Source organism: Carlito syrichta, unplaced genomic scaffold (genome assembly GCF_000164805.1).
Source record: "Carlito syrichta isolate Samal-C Ts95f unplaced genomic scaffold, Tarsius_syrichta-2.0.1 Scaffold313881, whole genome shotgun sequence".
NCBI lineage: Eukaryota > Metazoa > Chordata > Mammalia > Primates > Tarsiidae > Carlito > Carlito syrichta.
In genome coordinates, this window is record NW_007257977.1 from 218,249 (window position 1) to 232,637 (window position 14,389).

General features: G+C 40.2%; 1 protein-coding gene across 2 annotated transcripts in view; it reads left to right on the top strand.

Moving 5' to 3' along the window:
* Nucleotides 1–553: 553 nt before the first annotated feature.
* SGMS1 (sphingomyelin synthase 1) overlaps nt 554–14,389 on the top strand; it is a 274,978-nt gene continuing 261,142 nt past the window's right edge. The window contains exon 1 of one of the 2 annotated variants that reach the window (XM_008070649.1): nt 554–653. The gene's annotated coding sequence lies outside the window, so the exon portion shown is untranslated. The remainder of the gene's footprint in view (nt 654–14,389) is intronic. The other variant, XM_008070652.1, reaches the window with a different exon arrangement.

The following is a 14,389-nucleotide window of genomic DNA, read 5'->3' on the forward strand; positions in this document are numbered from 1 at the left end:
AGATGGCCTAATGTACAGTATGGTGACTATAGTTAAAGTAATGTATATTTGAAATTTGCTAAGAGAGTAGACCTCACATGTTCTTACCCCCATCTGCTACACATAAGGAGGTACACCATGGTGTTACAGCTCTTTTAGAATTTAGAAAATTCTGGTAAAACCAGAAACTAAAAATAAAGGAAACTATGTGAGGTGATGGATACGTTAAATAGCTTGATTCTGGTAATCGTTTCACAATGTAAATATATTTATCAAGCCATCATATTGTATACCCTAAATACGTGCAATTTTTATTTGTCAATCATACCTCAAAAGAAAAAAGAAACTTAACAAGGTGTTCCTTTGTTCTAGAAGTTCTAGAATGGGTGGGACTGGTGATTATTTTCCACATTCAGTATGTGATGGGACCATTTTCTACCTTTTTTCTTGTTAAACAAAAGTTATAGCAGTATTTTACTTTAGAGGCTTGTCAGATGTTAATAATATTTCTCAACTGAAATAACATTAACTTAATACAAATTCTTGGTGATAACGTGTTTGTTGTGCTTATTCTTGCAGGGTGAAGGCAGCATGAATGATCCCTGAATGTGCCTTTGGGCATATTTAGCCATTCACTTTTGATTAGAAGAAAGAAGACAGCCATCACTTGAGAGGTAAGTAAGGAGTTCTGTGCAGCTTTTTATCATAAAGAATTTTCAAACATGCTGAAGAGTTAACATACAATGAGTTCCTGTGTATCTACTATCTAGATTTAACAGTTTAGCCTTTTGCCACCATGTGTCTATTTGTCTGTCTGTCTCTCTCTCTCTCTCTCTCTCTCTCTCTCTGTGTGTGTGTGTGTGTGTGTGTGTTTGTACATTTTTTTGGTGAAAGTAGGTACAGATATCATGACATTTTCTCCTAAATTCTTGGGGATGCAGTTCTTTTTTTTTTTTGAGTTGGAGTCTCACTCTGTCACCCAGACTGGAGTGCAGTGGCTGCTCCCGGCCACCGCAGCCTCGACCTGCTGGGCTCCAGCGATCCTTCCGCCTCAGCCTTCCGAGTAGCCAGAATTACAGGCGCGCGCTACCACGCCCGGCTGATTTTTGATTTATTGTAGAGATGAGGTCTCGCTGCCCAGGCGGGTCTCGAACCTGCGGGCTCAGGCAATCCACTCACCTCAGCCTCCCAAAGGCACAGGATTACAGGCTGAGCCACCGAGCCCGGCTTGGGGATGCAGTTCTTAAAAAGAAGGATATTTTTCCCAGAAAGACATTTAAAAACTGTAACATAGAATCATTTCGTTAGACAGTTATAATGTTCTATTAAAGAGTATATCTTTGTTATACTCCTTTCATAGTTGATAGAAATAAAGTCAGCTTAAACATTTTTTAAACTATGATTTATTTAATGGACAGATATGCAATATATATTTGTTTGATGTGAGAAACATCTGATTATAAGGGTGGGAGTTTACGCTATACATGTGCCCTAAGAGAGTGGAATTACTAGGCTTTCTTCATGCCTGTTCCCCACCAGCAGCCCCCACCATGGTTGAAGTTTTATGGTTAGTCAGTGGATGGTTAGTCAGTGGATCTGATCACCACTCTCGCCTTCTTCCTGATTAGCATTCACAAGTAGACTAGTCTCTGTGCTCTAATGTGATCAAAGGTCTTAGATTGATTTTTAAAAATCTAAACTTATAGGAGAATGTGGAAAGAATATAAGTGATAATGTGAAGTTGAGGTTAATATATTAAAATCAACATTAGAGAAGCTAAAAATTATTTCCAGTCCTATAATTTGACTATCTGAATTGAAGCTTTATAACAAATCTCAAAGATGTGTTCAGCTATGATTACAGTTGTAGATCATTACACATTATAGCCTATTATGCAATCAGTTCTAAGGTAGCTGTCAATTCTTCCAATCTCAGTTATAACGTATTTATGGTACCTTCCTCAAGTGGTTCCTGTTATCTAGCATTGCTTTATAGACATTTATGAACTAGAGTTGCCCATTTAGAGCATATTTTAAAAGAAGTCTATTTAAGTGAGCCATTTAGGACAGTTGTGGCTTCTTAATACTCTCATTTCTGATTTAGAACAAAAGGTTAGTGATGCCAGTAAAGGTTCTTTGAAAGACACTGACATTCAGGAGGAGTTATGCCTAGAATCCCAGGTAGCTCAGAATGATCTAGTTTGCTTTTTTGCTCTTTGGCCTGTGCATGGTTATGCTTTGAAAAGATAAGGAGGTTTGAGTGGGGCTCCCTAGGGGGCAAAGGGGCTTTGAAGGATGAATGAAGGGACAGCGTGCAGGGCCGTGGCTGACTCTAGACCACTTTGATATGGGGGGATTTTAAAAACCTTTCTACTGAAGTAAAGCACAAACATAGCAAATACACATATTACAAGTGTATAGCTTGATATAATTTTACAAACTGAGCATGCTCATGTAACCAGTACCCGGATTAAAAAATAGAACATGACCAACAGTCTCATGCCAGACATAGTTGAAAATCCAAATACAACTTTTGATTCCCTCAAAACTTAACTTAACCAATAGTCTACTCTTGATTGGAAACCTTACTGGTAACAAAACAGTTGATTAATGCATATCTACTTATATTTTATGCATTCATGCCATCCCTAACTTTAAAACATGTTTTTTCAATGTTTCTAAACTATGTGATTTGTGAGTGTTTTCAAACCAGTTTTTTTTTTGAGTTGGAGTCTCACTCCATTGCCCAGGCTGGAGTGCTGCAGCATACTTAGGGCCACCCCAGTGTCGACCTGCTGGGCTCCAGAGATCCTTCCACCTCAGCCTTCCAAGTAGCTGGAACTATAGGTGCATGCTACTATGCCCAGCTAATTATGATTTATCGTAGAGACGAGGTCTCGCCAAGTTGCCCAGACTGATCTCAAGCCCGCAGGCTCAGGCCATCCACTCGGCCTCCCAAAGTGCTGGTATTACAGGCTGAGCCCAAAGTGCTGGGATTACAGGCTGAGCCACTGAGCCCAACCCAAACCAGTTTTTTAAATTGAAAAACATCTGCATATAAGTGCCCCTCGAGGTTAAAATCCATATTGTTCAAGTGTCAACTGTACTCTGCTCCATCGGTGACTACTGTCTTCACTTCTAGCGCATAAATTAGTTTTGCCTGTTTACTTTCTGTGTATTTGTGTGTGTATATGTGTGTAATATATAATACAGATTGTATTCTTGTATCTGGCATCTATCAGCAATGTATTAGAGATTCCTCCATATTGTTGTATACAATTATAGACTGTTCATTTTCATTACTATAGAGCATTCCGTTGTGTGAAAATTTAACAATTTATTTTACTAGATGTGGGCAATTTTTTGAGTTTGCCCGTCCAGGGTTACCTTCAACAGAAACAGGGATTAAGCAAGGTTGCAACCACACCATGATTACAGTGGAGATGGTCCCAGTTTGTATCTAATTTCTGCTGTGATGTGAAGGAGAAATCCAGATGGCAGACAGAAGACTGAGATGCACTTGGGAGATGAGTGTGTGGCTTTTTCAGTCCTGTAGTGATTCCTGCTGCTCTTTCTGTGGCTCACCATGTCCCTTTCACTTTATTGCATGCTGGCACTTGTTTTCTACATCCTCTCCTGTGCCATTATTACAGTACCTCCAGGGAGTTTATGCAGACCATATCAAACAGGCAGTCAATGAATATTTAAAGTTCATTGGGTGTTGGTGTTAAGTGTTATTTGAGGGGCAAAGCATTGAAAGTTGTGAGATTGCTCTTGAAGAGCCTGTGTCATGGTTCTGCATTTACAGGTATGGATATGGGTCACATCCCTGGGAGCCAAGTGTAATGCAGAATTCAGGGATAGAAATTCAAAGGCTTACATGGACCAGGTTGGCAACATGACTGAAATTAACAGTGGTTGCTCAGTAAGGAGTGATGAGCACATATATGAGTATATATCCCCTGCCCAAATTTTGATCCAACAAAACATGTCTGGCTGAATTTAGCAAGTCTGCCAATTTTCAACCTTTGGGGAATAGAGTGCTCGTTATAAGAACGTGTTCCTCAGGGGATCTGGATGTTTTTAGGGAAAAATTTTGTTTTTGTAAATAAAGTTTTATTTAAATTCAGTCATGCACATTTGTTTATGTATTGTGCTATAACAGCAGAGTTGAATAGCTGCAAAAAGACCTGAGTTGAGTAATTGCAGAAGTGACCATATGGCCCCCAAAGCTTAAAATATTTACCATCTGGACCTTTACAAAAGAAAGTTTGCCAATTCTTACTGTACTTCAGAAAAGCAAGGATGTAGTAATAACTTCTGTAGTCATGTAATTATCTGAACCCATTAAATGTAGTGTTAATGTTTTCATGCATTTATTCATCCAAAAAATATTTACAGAGTGACTATTGTATTTCAGGCATAAAATGGTTGTAATAAGACATGGTTCTTGTTGTTGGAATTTAAAAAAGGCTCTTGTGAACTTGAGGTTCCATTTTAGGACTGTGCTTTCTATAAATCAAAACAAAATTGTAAAATGGAAACAGAATTGCTAAGTCTTCATCTTAAAACGAGAATCTTTATATTTTATAAAATTGATAAATGCTTATTCTACATAGTCCAATGGCTTCTTCAGTAATGAGGAGTATGTAGTGTGACATGTGCACAAATAATTACGGTTTTAAAGGTTCTAATTGTTCACATGTGGTGACATCAGACTGTTTAGTGCTTAACAAAGCAAGCCAAATAGACTTCCAGTCATTTGCTGCTTTAATAATAAATAATAAACCTCAACAGAAAACCAAGATATAATAAAGTTTGGAATGTAGTATAACAAATTAATCTGTCTCTGTTGATAGGCTTATCTGTTTGCTTATTCCAAGTCATAAATGTTTGTTTTTTAGTGGGAGGCTTGGGACATTGTAATGAACATAGAAAATGTAGAAATATTTTAAAGATTTCTTTAAGGAATTTGAAGCTTGTTTTTAACATTTTTTTAACCTGGTGAGCATTTTCATATGTGCTTGGATGTGGTTTTTTTTTTTTTTTTTTTTTTTGAGTTGGAGTCTCACTCTGTCACAGACTGGAGTGCTGTGGTCGCTCCCGGCCACCGCAGCCTCGACCTGCTGGACTCCGGCGATCCTTCTGCCTCAGCCTTCCGAGTAGACGGAATTACAGGCATGCGCTACCACGCCCGGCTCATTTTTTAATTTTATTGTAGAGATGAGGTCTCGCCTGCCCAGGCGGGTCTCGAACCCGTGGGCTCAGGCAATCCACTCACCTCAGCCTCCCAAAGGTGCAGGATTACAGGCTGAGCCACCGAGCCTGGCTTGGATGTGTTTTATGGGAGGACACGCAGGCTATGAGTGGCTGTCTGTTCACCACCTCCAGACTGTCCTCAACCCAATCCAGAGGAAACACAGTGGAATCATACAGTGAGTGATCGTTAGCCACGGTGGCTGCGTTGCCTTCTTTCAGTCCAAGAGCCCTCTTAGGGAGTAAGATAGGATGTCTCTTTGGTGGTTGTAGTTGCAGTATTTATCTGTGTGCAAGAAGTCAAAGCTGTGAAAATGCGGGAAGCCCTGGCCGTGTTTACACATTGATTTAGGAGACATCAGACCTCCAATGGAAAGCTCTTTGCCACGTCTTGAGTCAGTGATCTGCATGGCCTGTGGTGCTTTCCTCTGAAATCTTAGGCTTCTGAAGGAACCACTGATAAGGAAAGTTAGCTGGTACAATGAATAGTTTAGTGAACGTGGTTAAAACTCCAAACTGGTTTGTTTTGTTGCTAAAATTACTAAAGTTAGAGTGTAGTTGATCTTCTTTAGGAGGAAGAAATAATTTATATCCATTCATATCTTCTACTTTTTGTGTTTCAAATGTTTTTAAAAATTCAATTCTATTCTTTTTAGTAATTCTATATAGTTGTGTAGATTTAGAGGAAAAATAAGAATTAAGAAAGTAAATATCACAGTTGTTTTTCTTACAGAGCTAGAAACTGCAGGCTTAATTCTTTTGGTTTAAAAAGGTTTTCTGAAACAAATTTGATGATAGGCCAAGTCACTTTTTCTGAGGCATTGAAAAAAAAATGGATCTTTGTTCTACATAATATGGAATTTTCTTGTTGAGAACTCCAACCTCAGGAGTATTGATTTGTCAAGACTAACTAATGAAAATTTATGTCATCAGTCTCCCAAGTTTTATTTTCAGAGAAGGGAAAGTACTGAAGTATAGATAAATATAGCTTGATAGAACGGAGTAGCAACCATGATTCTCCTGGTTGCAAGTGACAGAAAACCCAATTCAAACTTTTTTTTTTGAGTCAGGGTCTCACTCTGTTGCCCGGGCTAGAGTGCCGTGGCACAATCATGGCTTACTGCAGCCTCAAACTCCTGGGCTCAGGCAATTCTCCTGCCTCAGGCTGCTGAGTAGCTGTACTACAGGTGTGCACCAACATGCCTGGCAAATTTTTAATTATTTTTTTATAGAGACGAAGTCTCGTTATGTTACCTAGGCTGGTCTTGAACTGCTCAGCGCAAACAGTCCTCCCACCTTGGCCTCCCAAAATGCTGGAATTACAGTTGTGAACCACCGTGCCTCAAACTATCTGAAGTGAAAAATTTATGGGCTTAAGTAATTGCAGATATAGGAAATGGACCTACCTTTAGGAGGGGCTGGGCTGAGGATCCAAACGATGTCGTGAATATCTATCGTGGCTACATATTCTGGGACTTCGAATAGAGACTTCTGGCTGCTTCAGGTTCAAATCACTACGGTGATCATGGAAGGTATTATACAACATTCCTGGCCACGATGGGCCACGTGCCTAGTGCTGGACCAGTCGCCGTGGCCAGGGACATTGTTCTCATTGGATTGCCAGGTCATATGCTTCACCTCAGAGCCTGAGGTCAGCATGTCTTCCGGTGAAGATGAAGCATAAGTTGATGACAGCTTGGAGTCGTGCCCTCCAGAGATAAGTCATGGCAGTTACCAGGAGCATTGGTGGGTGCTGGGAGGCACTATAATAGATACTTTTATAGGACTTTTGTGAGAGATGGGCTCTCACTATGTTGCCCGGGCTGGTCTTGAACTCCTGGTCTCGGGTAGTCCTCCTGCCTTGGCCTCCCAAAGTGCTGGGATTATAGGCGTGAACCACTGTCCCCAGCTAGTGATTGTAGTTAATGTATCTTTTTATGGTTTGCAAAGCATTTTCAAGTATATTCTCTTGTTTGACCTGAGAGATGTATCAGGGAGGCAGGATAAATAAGTGATTAAGATCATGGATGCTGGGGCTATGCTATGTTCAATTATTAGCTTGCATGAGATTTTGACAAATTACTTACCTCCCTGTGTCTCAGTTTCCTCAAATGTGCCATGGGGATAAAGGTGTTTACCCTCTAGGGTTCTGAGAAGGATCAAATGAATGGATATTTGCAGGGTTCTTAGAACAGTGTCTTGTGTACACTAGCCTCTCTGTGCCTTGCTATTAACCATTAAAACAGTCCTGCTAGCAGAAAAGCGAGGGTTCTCTTTATTTGACAGTCAAGGGAGTCTTGACTCACGTGGTCTGTAAGGGTCAGCACTGACAAGGTCCTGACTGTCCGTGTCCCCATACTTGCTTCTGTGTTGTGATTGTGGGACATTTAGATTGATGATAAAATAAGGAGACAGAGAGGGAAAAACCACTACATAGTAGGCTGCTTTATGGAGGTGCCTACGTGTCCAAGAAGGACAGCGTTTCTGGGTATTCTACTTGAAAGTTGATCTTTAACTTCCCACCCGAAGAGTTCCCCCAGGAATGTTTAGGAGAACGTTGCTATGGGGAGATTGTTCCCGCCTGGAGGGCACATGCTTGGGACAATCAGTCACATTCAGGGTTGGCCAGGGTTGGCCGCTCACTTGGGAGATGTTTGCTGATTGTTTCATCAGATCCAGTATTCTTCGCTTTAGAGAAAACAAAAGATTTTTGTGGTCAGGAGGCGGGTTTGAACCTATGAGTGTGGTGCAAGGACACAGTTAAGGACTGAGAGGTTTGGCCCACTGCAGAATGCTGCTCCCAAGACCTCCAGCCAGTCCTGTCTGCAAATAGACCTGCTATCCTCATTGAGAATATTTCCCCACAACTCTTAAGAATGTTTTGTGGGGAAATTATTCAAATGACTCAATGAAGGAGATTTTTTCCCTTTCAGCTCAGACACTGGTATGGCCTAGACATCTAGGGAGGGTCATGTTGCCTTCTGAGGACACGACAGTAATTTCTTTGTATTTACTGTTGACTCAAGACATTGGAAGCTTAAAGTATCCCTGTGAGTAATTCATGATACATCCTGAAAATATGCAGTTATGAAAGCAAGGAAAAACTTAGGAGAGACAGTTTTGGCTCTCCCTGCAGTGCTTTTGAGGAAAAATGATGCTTGTTATTTAATATTCACAAAGCATGTGGGACCTGCCCACTTCCATGCCTAACCTTGCCTGATGGACTTGGCCCTGCAGTGCTGGCTTCCTCCCCCACGCCTCTTGTGCCCGGCACGGGGAAACTGATATTTCTTGAATGAACCATACCCTTCTCTGTTTTCAATTTCATTTGACAAGAAATTTTTAACCATGTAGAATTTCAGCTCTGTGTCTTCTGTTACCTTCTGTCTGAACACACCTCATTGTTTTTGTTGTTTCTTTAGATGGAGGAGGTAGTGGTGGAGCATTGATTCCCACACCTGATTTTACAATGATGTCTATATTCCAAATAACAACACCTATTCAGAGAGTAAAGAGATTAGCTATTCATTCTGTGGAAATGACCCTAAGTTTGCCTGTTATTTGTGGGAATTATAATACGTTCTTCGATTTAATCCCACTCACTTTGTTCTTAGCTCCTTGGGAGCCGTTTGCCTTGCTGAGTAGTCTGGAATTGAATATTAATAGTTTCTTCATTGCCTTTAACCTGACCCCATTTTATACCTGAGAAAACAGGGTCAACCTTATTTCCTGTAATGTCAGCAACAAAAGTAATGACATTATTATTCATTATATGCGAGGCACCTCCCTGAGTTCTGCCATTGATTATCCCATTGATATTCTCAACAGCTCTGTGGTCTTTATTCAGTAAATAAGGAAATTGAGGCACAGCCAGCATATGGCTGAGTGGCCATAGGTCTGCTCTTAGCAGGCACAGATATAGTCCTGCCTTCGTGTGTGGCCAGTGTCCAGGCCAGGGGTTCTCAAACTGGCTGTACCTTAGAGCCACCCTGAGGGATTGAAAAGCACTTGCTCTAGCCACATACCTCCCCACCTCTTATGTTCTTATTTACTTGGCCTGGGGTCTCAGGTGAAGTTACTGTGCATTCAGGGTTGAGAATGTTTGAACTAGAGCAGTGGCTCTTAAAATTTGGTCCCTGGGGTGGTGGTATCAGGTGACTTGGTAGAAGGGGAAATTCCTAGGTCCTACCCAGACCTAATTGAATTGAAATTCTGGGAGTGGGAAGTCTAGCAATCAGTGTTTTGACAAGCCTGCCAGGTGATTCTTTTTTTTCAAATTGTAGTTAAAAAACATGATACAACATTTACCATCCTAACCCTTAAGTGTACAGTTCAGTAGTGTTAAGCATATTCATGTTGCTGTGCAACAGATCTTCAGAACTTTTTCACCTTGTAAATCTGAAACTCCATACCCATTGAACAGTCCCTCTTTTCCTCCCTCCCCCAAGGTCCTGGGCAGCCCTGCTCTGTTTCTGTGGATTTGGACTACTTCATACTCCTCATGTAAGTGGAGCCTTAGGTGACTCTTGTGCGTGCTTACACGGAGAGGCATTGGCCCCAAGCTCGATTTGGCTCATCGCCCTCTGCACTCCCACTCACATCACCATTATCGACCATATTGTAAATCCCAAACTCACCTGGTGCATGCTGTGCCGTTTCCAGTCCTGTTTCTCCCACGTTGTTGTTCTATGTCCCTTTGATCAAGTTACTTAATTTCCCTGAGGTGCTTCCCTTGTCTCTATCAAGTAACCTAACTTGCCGAGCTGTGGCAAATGTGAAATCATTAGACCTCTGTGAAAGTAATTTGTAAGTTGTCAGGTGGTATACAAAGAAGTATTAGGTATAGATTGTAACAGTCATCTCTTTTACAGTTCTAGGTTTTGTTATATTGCAGTCATAGATCTTTGTTTTTTAAAGAGTTATGTGGTTCTAGAAGGCCTGTCGTGAAAAACTTGGGTCCCCATATGCTTGTTTCTCTTCTCCCTCTCTCATTTCTTTTTTTTTTGAGTTGGAGTCTCACTCTGTCACCCAGACTGGAGTGCATTGGCCGCTTCCGGCCACCACAGCCTTGACTTGCTGGGCTCCAGTGATCCTTCCGCCTCAGCCTTCCAAGGAGCCGGAATTACAGGAATGCGCTACCACTCCCGGCTGATTTTTTTGATTTATTGTAGAGATGAAGTCTCGCTGCCCAGGCGGGTCTCGAACCCGCGGGCTCAGGCAATCCACTCACCTTAACCTCCCAAAGTGCGGGATTACAGGCTGAGCCACTGAGCCCAGCTTCCTCTCTCATTTCTTATCTGTTGTTTACCTTCTACTGTGTAAATAGGCTTTATACCTGTGCTGTATAAAAATATAGTATAGCTTGATTTCTTTAACTTTCCTGTATGCAAATCTTGTTTTTCTTGGATTTGGTAATTTTCTTGTTTTTTAAAATTTATGTTGTCTAGGCACGCAATGTGAATTTAACCATAAACAGCCTTCCATGTAAATCTCCTCTTAATACCTTAGGACATATCGGCTATTTTATCCATTACATCTTCTTGGACAAATCTCACCTGGAGGCTTACTCTTTGCTCCAGTTTAGACTGCTTCCTCTCTAGACCTGCTGTATACCACATCATGCAATTGCCTCTTCAGTAGTATTCTGGGAGTTTCTTGTATCTTGCTCCTGTGTTGACTTCTCTGTTTTCTCTATCTCATATTCCCTGCTTGATTTATCCCCTTATATTGGTAGAGCACATCTTCTGAACGTGTCCTAACAAATTGCACATGGGAGGTAAGAGTTGGTGCATATCTGAAAATGTGTCATCCATGTTTGATTTGTAGTCTGACTGGAGGTAGAATTTTAAGTTGGAAATTACTGAGCTGTAGAACAGCAAAGGCATGGCTGCTATCTTCCAGTCTCTAGCGCTGATAGTGAGAAGGCTGAGACCTTCTGATTCTTAGTCCTTTGTAGGTGACTTTTTTTTCTTACTTTTGCTATTGGGTTCTTAGTTCTTCTCTTTATCCTCAGTGTTCTGGAGTTTTATGATAATATTCCTTGGTGGGGCTTTATTTTCATTTCTTGGAAACTTGAGTCCTTCAGTTTTAGATGTTTTCTTTACGTATAGCTTTATTGATGTTCTTTCTCTGTTTTCTCTGTTCTTGCCTTCTGGAATTCCTGTTAGATGTTGACTTACTTGTCCTATGACTGTCTTATCTTTTCTATTTTCTACCTCTGCTTTTAAGCTATATTCTTAGGTTATTTCTTCAGTTTATCTTCAAACCCTTCTATGAAATTATTCGTGTTATAATTTTTTTTATTTTTTGACCTTTTTTTGTTGTTGTTGTTCTCTGAATTCTTTTGTTTTACAGAACCCCGTTTTTTTTTTTTTTTTTTAATTTTTAATTTTAAAGATGTGGAGTACAGTTCAGGGTTAGGTATCCAAATGTTCATTATGCAGATGCCCTTGTTGATGAAGTATGCCCCCACCTCCCTGGCAGTTTCCCACTACTAGTAATCCTGTACCCTCTTCCCCAGGCAGTTTCCCACTGCTGCCAATCCCTTTCTTATAGTATTATGATAATTGTTCAAGGTCCACTTATGAGTGAGAACATGTGATATTCAGTTCTTTATTTCTGTGATAGGTCACTTAATATAAACTCTAAGTCCTTCCAAGTTGATGCGAAGTTCATAATTTTGTCCTTTATGGCTGCATAATATTTCATCATGTATATGTACCACATTTTTTTTATCCATTCCTCTTTCGATGGGCAACATGGTTGGTTTCATGTTTTTGCGATTGTGAATAATGCTGTAATAAATATGCATGTGCAGGTATCTTTTTCATAGAGTGATTTAAGTTTCTCTGGGCATATTCCCAGTAGGGGAATTGCGGGGTCATATAGGAGGTCGATTTTTAGATCTTTTAGGAATCGCCAAACTGTTTTCCACAGAGGTTGTACTAGCTTACAATCCCACCAACAGTGTAGAAGTGTTCCCTTTTCCCCACATCCTCTCCAGCATCTGTTGTTTTTTGAGTTATTGATGATGACCATCCTGTCTGGAGTTAGGTGTATCTCAGTGTGAGGAACCCTGTTATTTCATGACAGAGTATTTTCTCTTAGCTCTGATAGTTTCTTTTTGAAGCTTTATTTTTCAGCATAATTTTGTTTCTTTCAAGCTACTTTTTTCCCTCCTATTTGTCTTTCATATTACTTTATATGTGTGATAATCCTTGAATGTCTATTTGTGATTACGAATGGGACTACATAAATTGGAAGATTTGGCTTCTTTGGGCCTAAGTTAGTTGCTATTATCTATCTGATTTCCCATCTTTAAAAAGCTTAACATTTTAATCTTTGCTCCTGTTATCTTTGCAGATTTATGCCCTTACAAAGAAATAATTGTTGTATTAATGTTTTAGGAGGGAGAGGAGCTAAATGTGTGTGATCATCCACTGTCTTTAACTGAAAGGCAATTTAGAAGTCTTAAAAAAAAATCCAGGTCAGAATTTGTAGCATTGGCATTTGCTCAGACACATACCTGCGGTGGCAAGCGTTAGTGTGGTGTTCTTTTATTTTTTATGGTATGATATATATTTAGATGGTCTCAGCAGAGATCTTGGCTTTCTTGTTAACTCTGCAGCAGCTGCCTCTTTCTCTCAGCTAAAGTCTTTTATTTCAGGTGCTAAAATACCAATACAATTATAAGTGTTAATTGGGCCTTGTGATAAAAAAATAAGAATTCTAGAAAAAAAATCCTTATTGATATTTCTAAAAGGAATTTTCCGAGGGTAAGCATATAATCCTTAGATTAAAATGCAGCTGACACATTAAGTCTTCTTACATAAAAAGCCGAATAATAGTCTTTAATACTATTTGTCCTTGACCACCCATAAAGGGCATTTCCAAAGGCTAAAGAGCTTGGACATAAATATAGCAAAGAGAATTGGGACTATATTTGTGATTTTGATCCCCAGAAAATGCTTCAACAAAGCATTCAAGCTCAGGCCATCAGAGAGTATGTGAAAAATAGAATTACCTTTCTAATAGCAATTCTCTAAAACTTAAACAGTTTTAGGGGGGCAGAGTGGTTCTTTTAGTATAGACTAACTGACCTTGTATTATTATATGATCTGCTCCTTGTGGTGATAAATTCAGTTGTTTCCTGTCGTCTTTGAATGTTGGGTGTGTCCTCTGTCAAACACACACGCTTCCTTTCAGCTCACTGGAGCACAGCCCCTCAGAGGAGTGTCTTAGTCATCGTGTAGTAACAAAGATGATTATTCCTGGCCCTGGCGTTGATTAGATAACGGAAATCTTCACAAGCCTGGCAGCTCTGCACAGTAGCAGCCCTTCATAGCTGTAACCTTACCAATGGGAAGGGAAAGGAAAGCCTCTCTGCTTTCATGCTGATTGCTATGGAAGCTTGCCCAAAATACTCCCCCTTGGATGTGCAGGGCTGTGTGCAAAACAGAGAAATTGCTTTCTACTTAAAAGCATTGGCCTGTTATTATTCTTTGAACCTTTGAGGAAATCAGATTTGTAGGTTTCCTAAATTTAGAAAGTCTCTTACTCTCCTGTTACTGAAGCCACTGACAGTTTAGGGGGTACTTTTAAGTATTGTCTTGAGATTGCAGTAAAATTGAGAGAAAGGACATTACTGCAGAAATGCCTGGTTGGTTGTTGAGTTTCTTAAAAAAAACAAACAAAAACAAACTAAATGTAAGTAAATTATGAATTCTTTCAGGTTAGGAAAGAGACCTTTTTTGTGTAATTAGCAACTCAGTCCTCTCTTTCTCTGTATTTCTTTCATCTTTCCCCCATGCCCTCCAAATCTGTCTTTTTGTTTCCTAACGTATATGGTAGTGAGGTGAACTGTTGGAGCTATGGCCATTACCTTGCAGACATAGAACAGGGTTTCTATTGCTGGGAGAGAACCCTGCAGATATGACAGGTTAGCTGACCAGTGCTCAGCTTGGGATTCCTGAGTTTAATCATCCCTGTGAATGTTCACAGTTACCTCTGCCACACTTCCACTTTTAAAGTTCTAGCCCACACAAGTTACTCTGGATTAACTGAAGCAGCTCGAGTCTACGAAAAGACTCTTCTAAATTCTGAGGATCAGCAAAGAAAACTAAACCTTTTCATTAAAAAGAGAACTATAGCTGTTC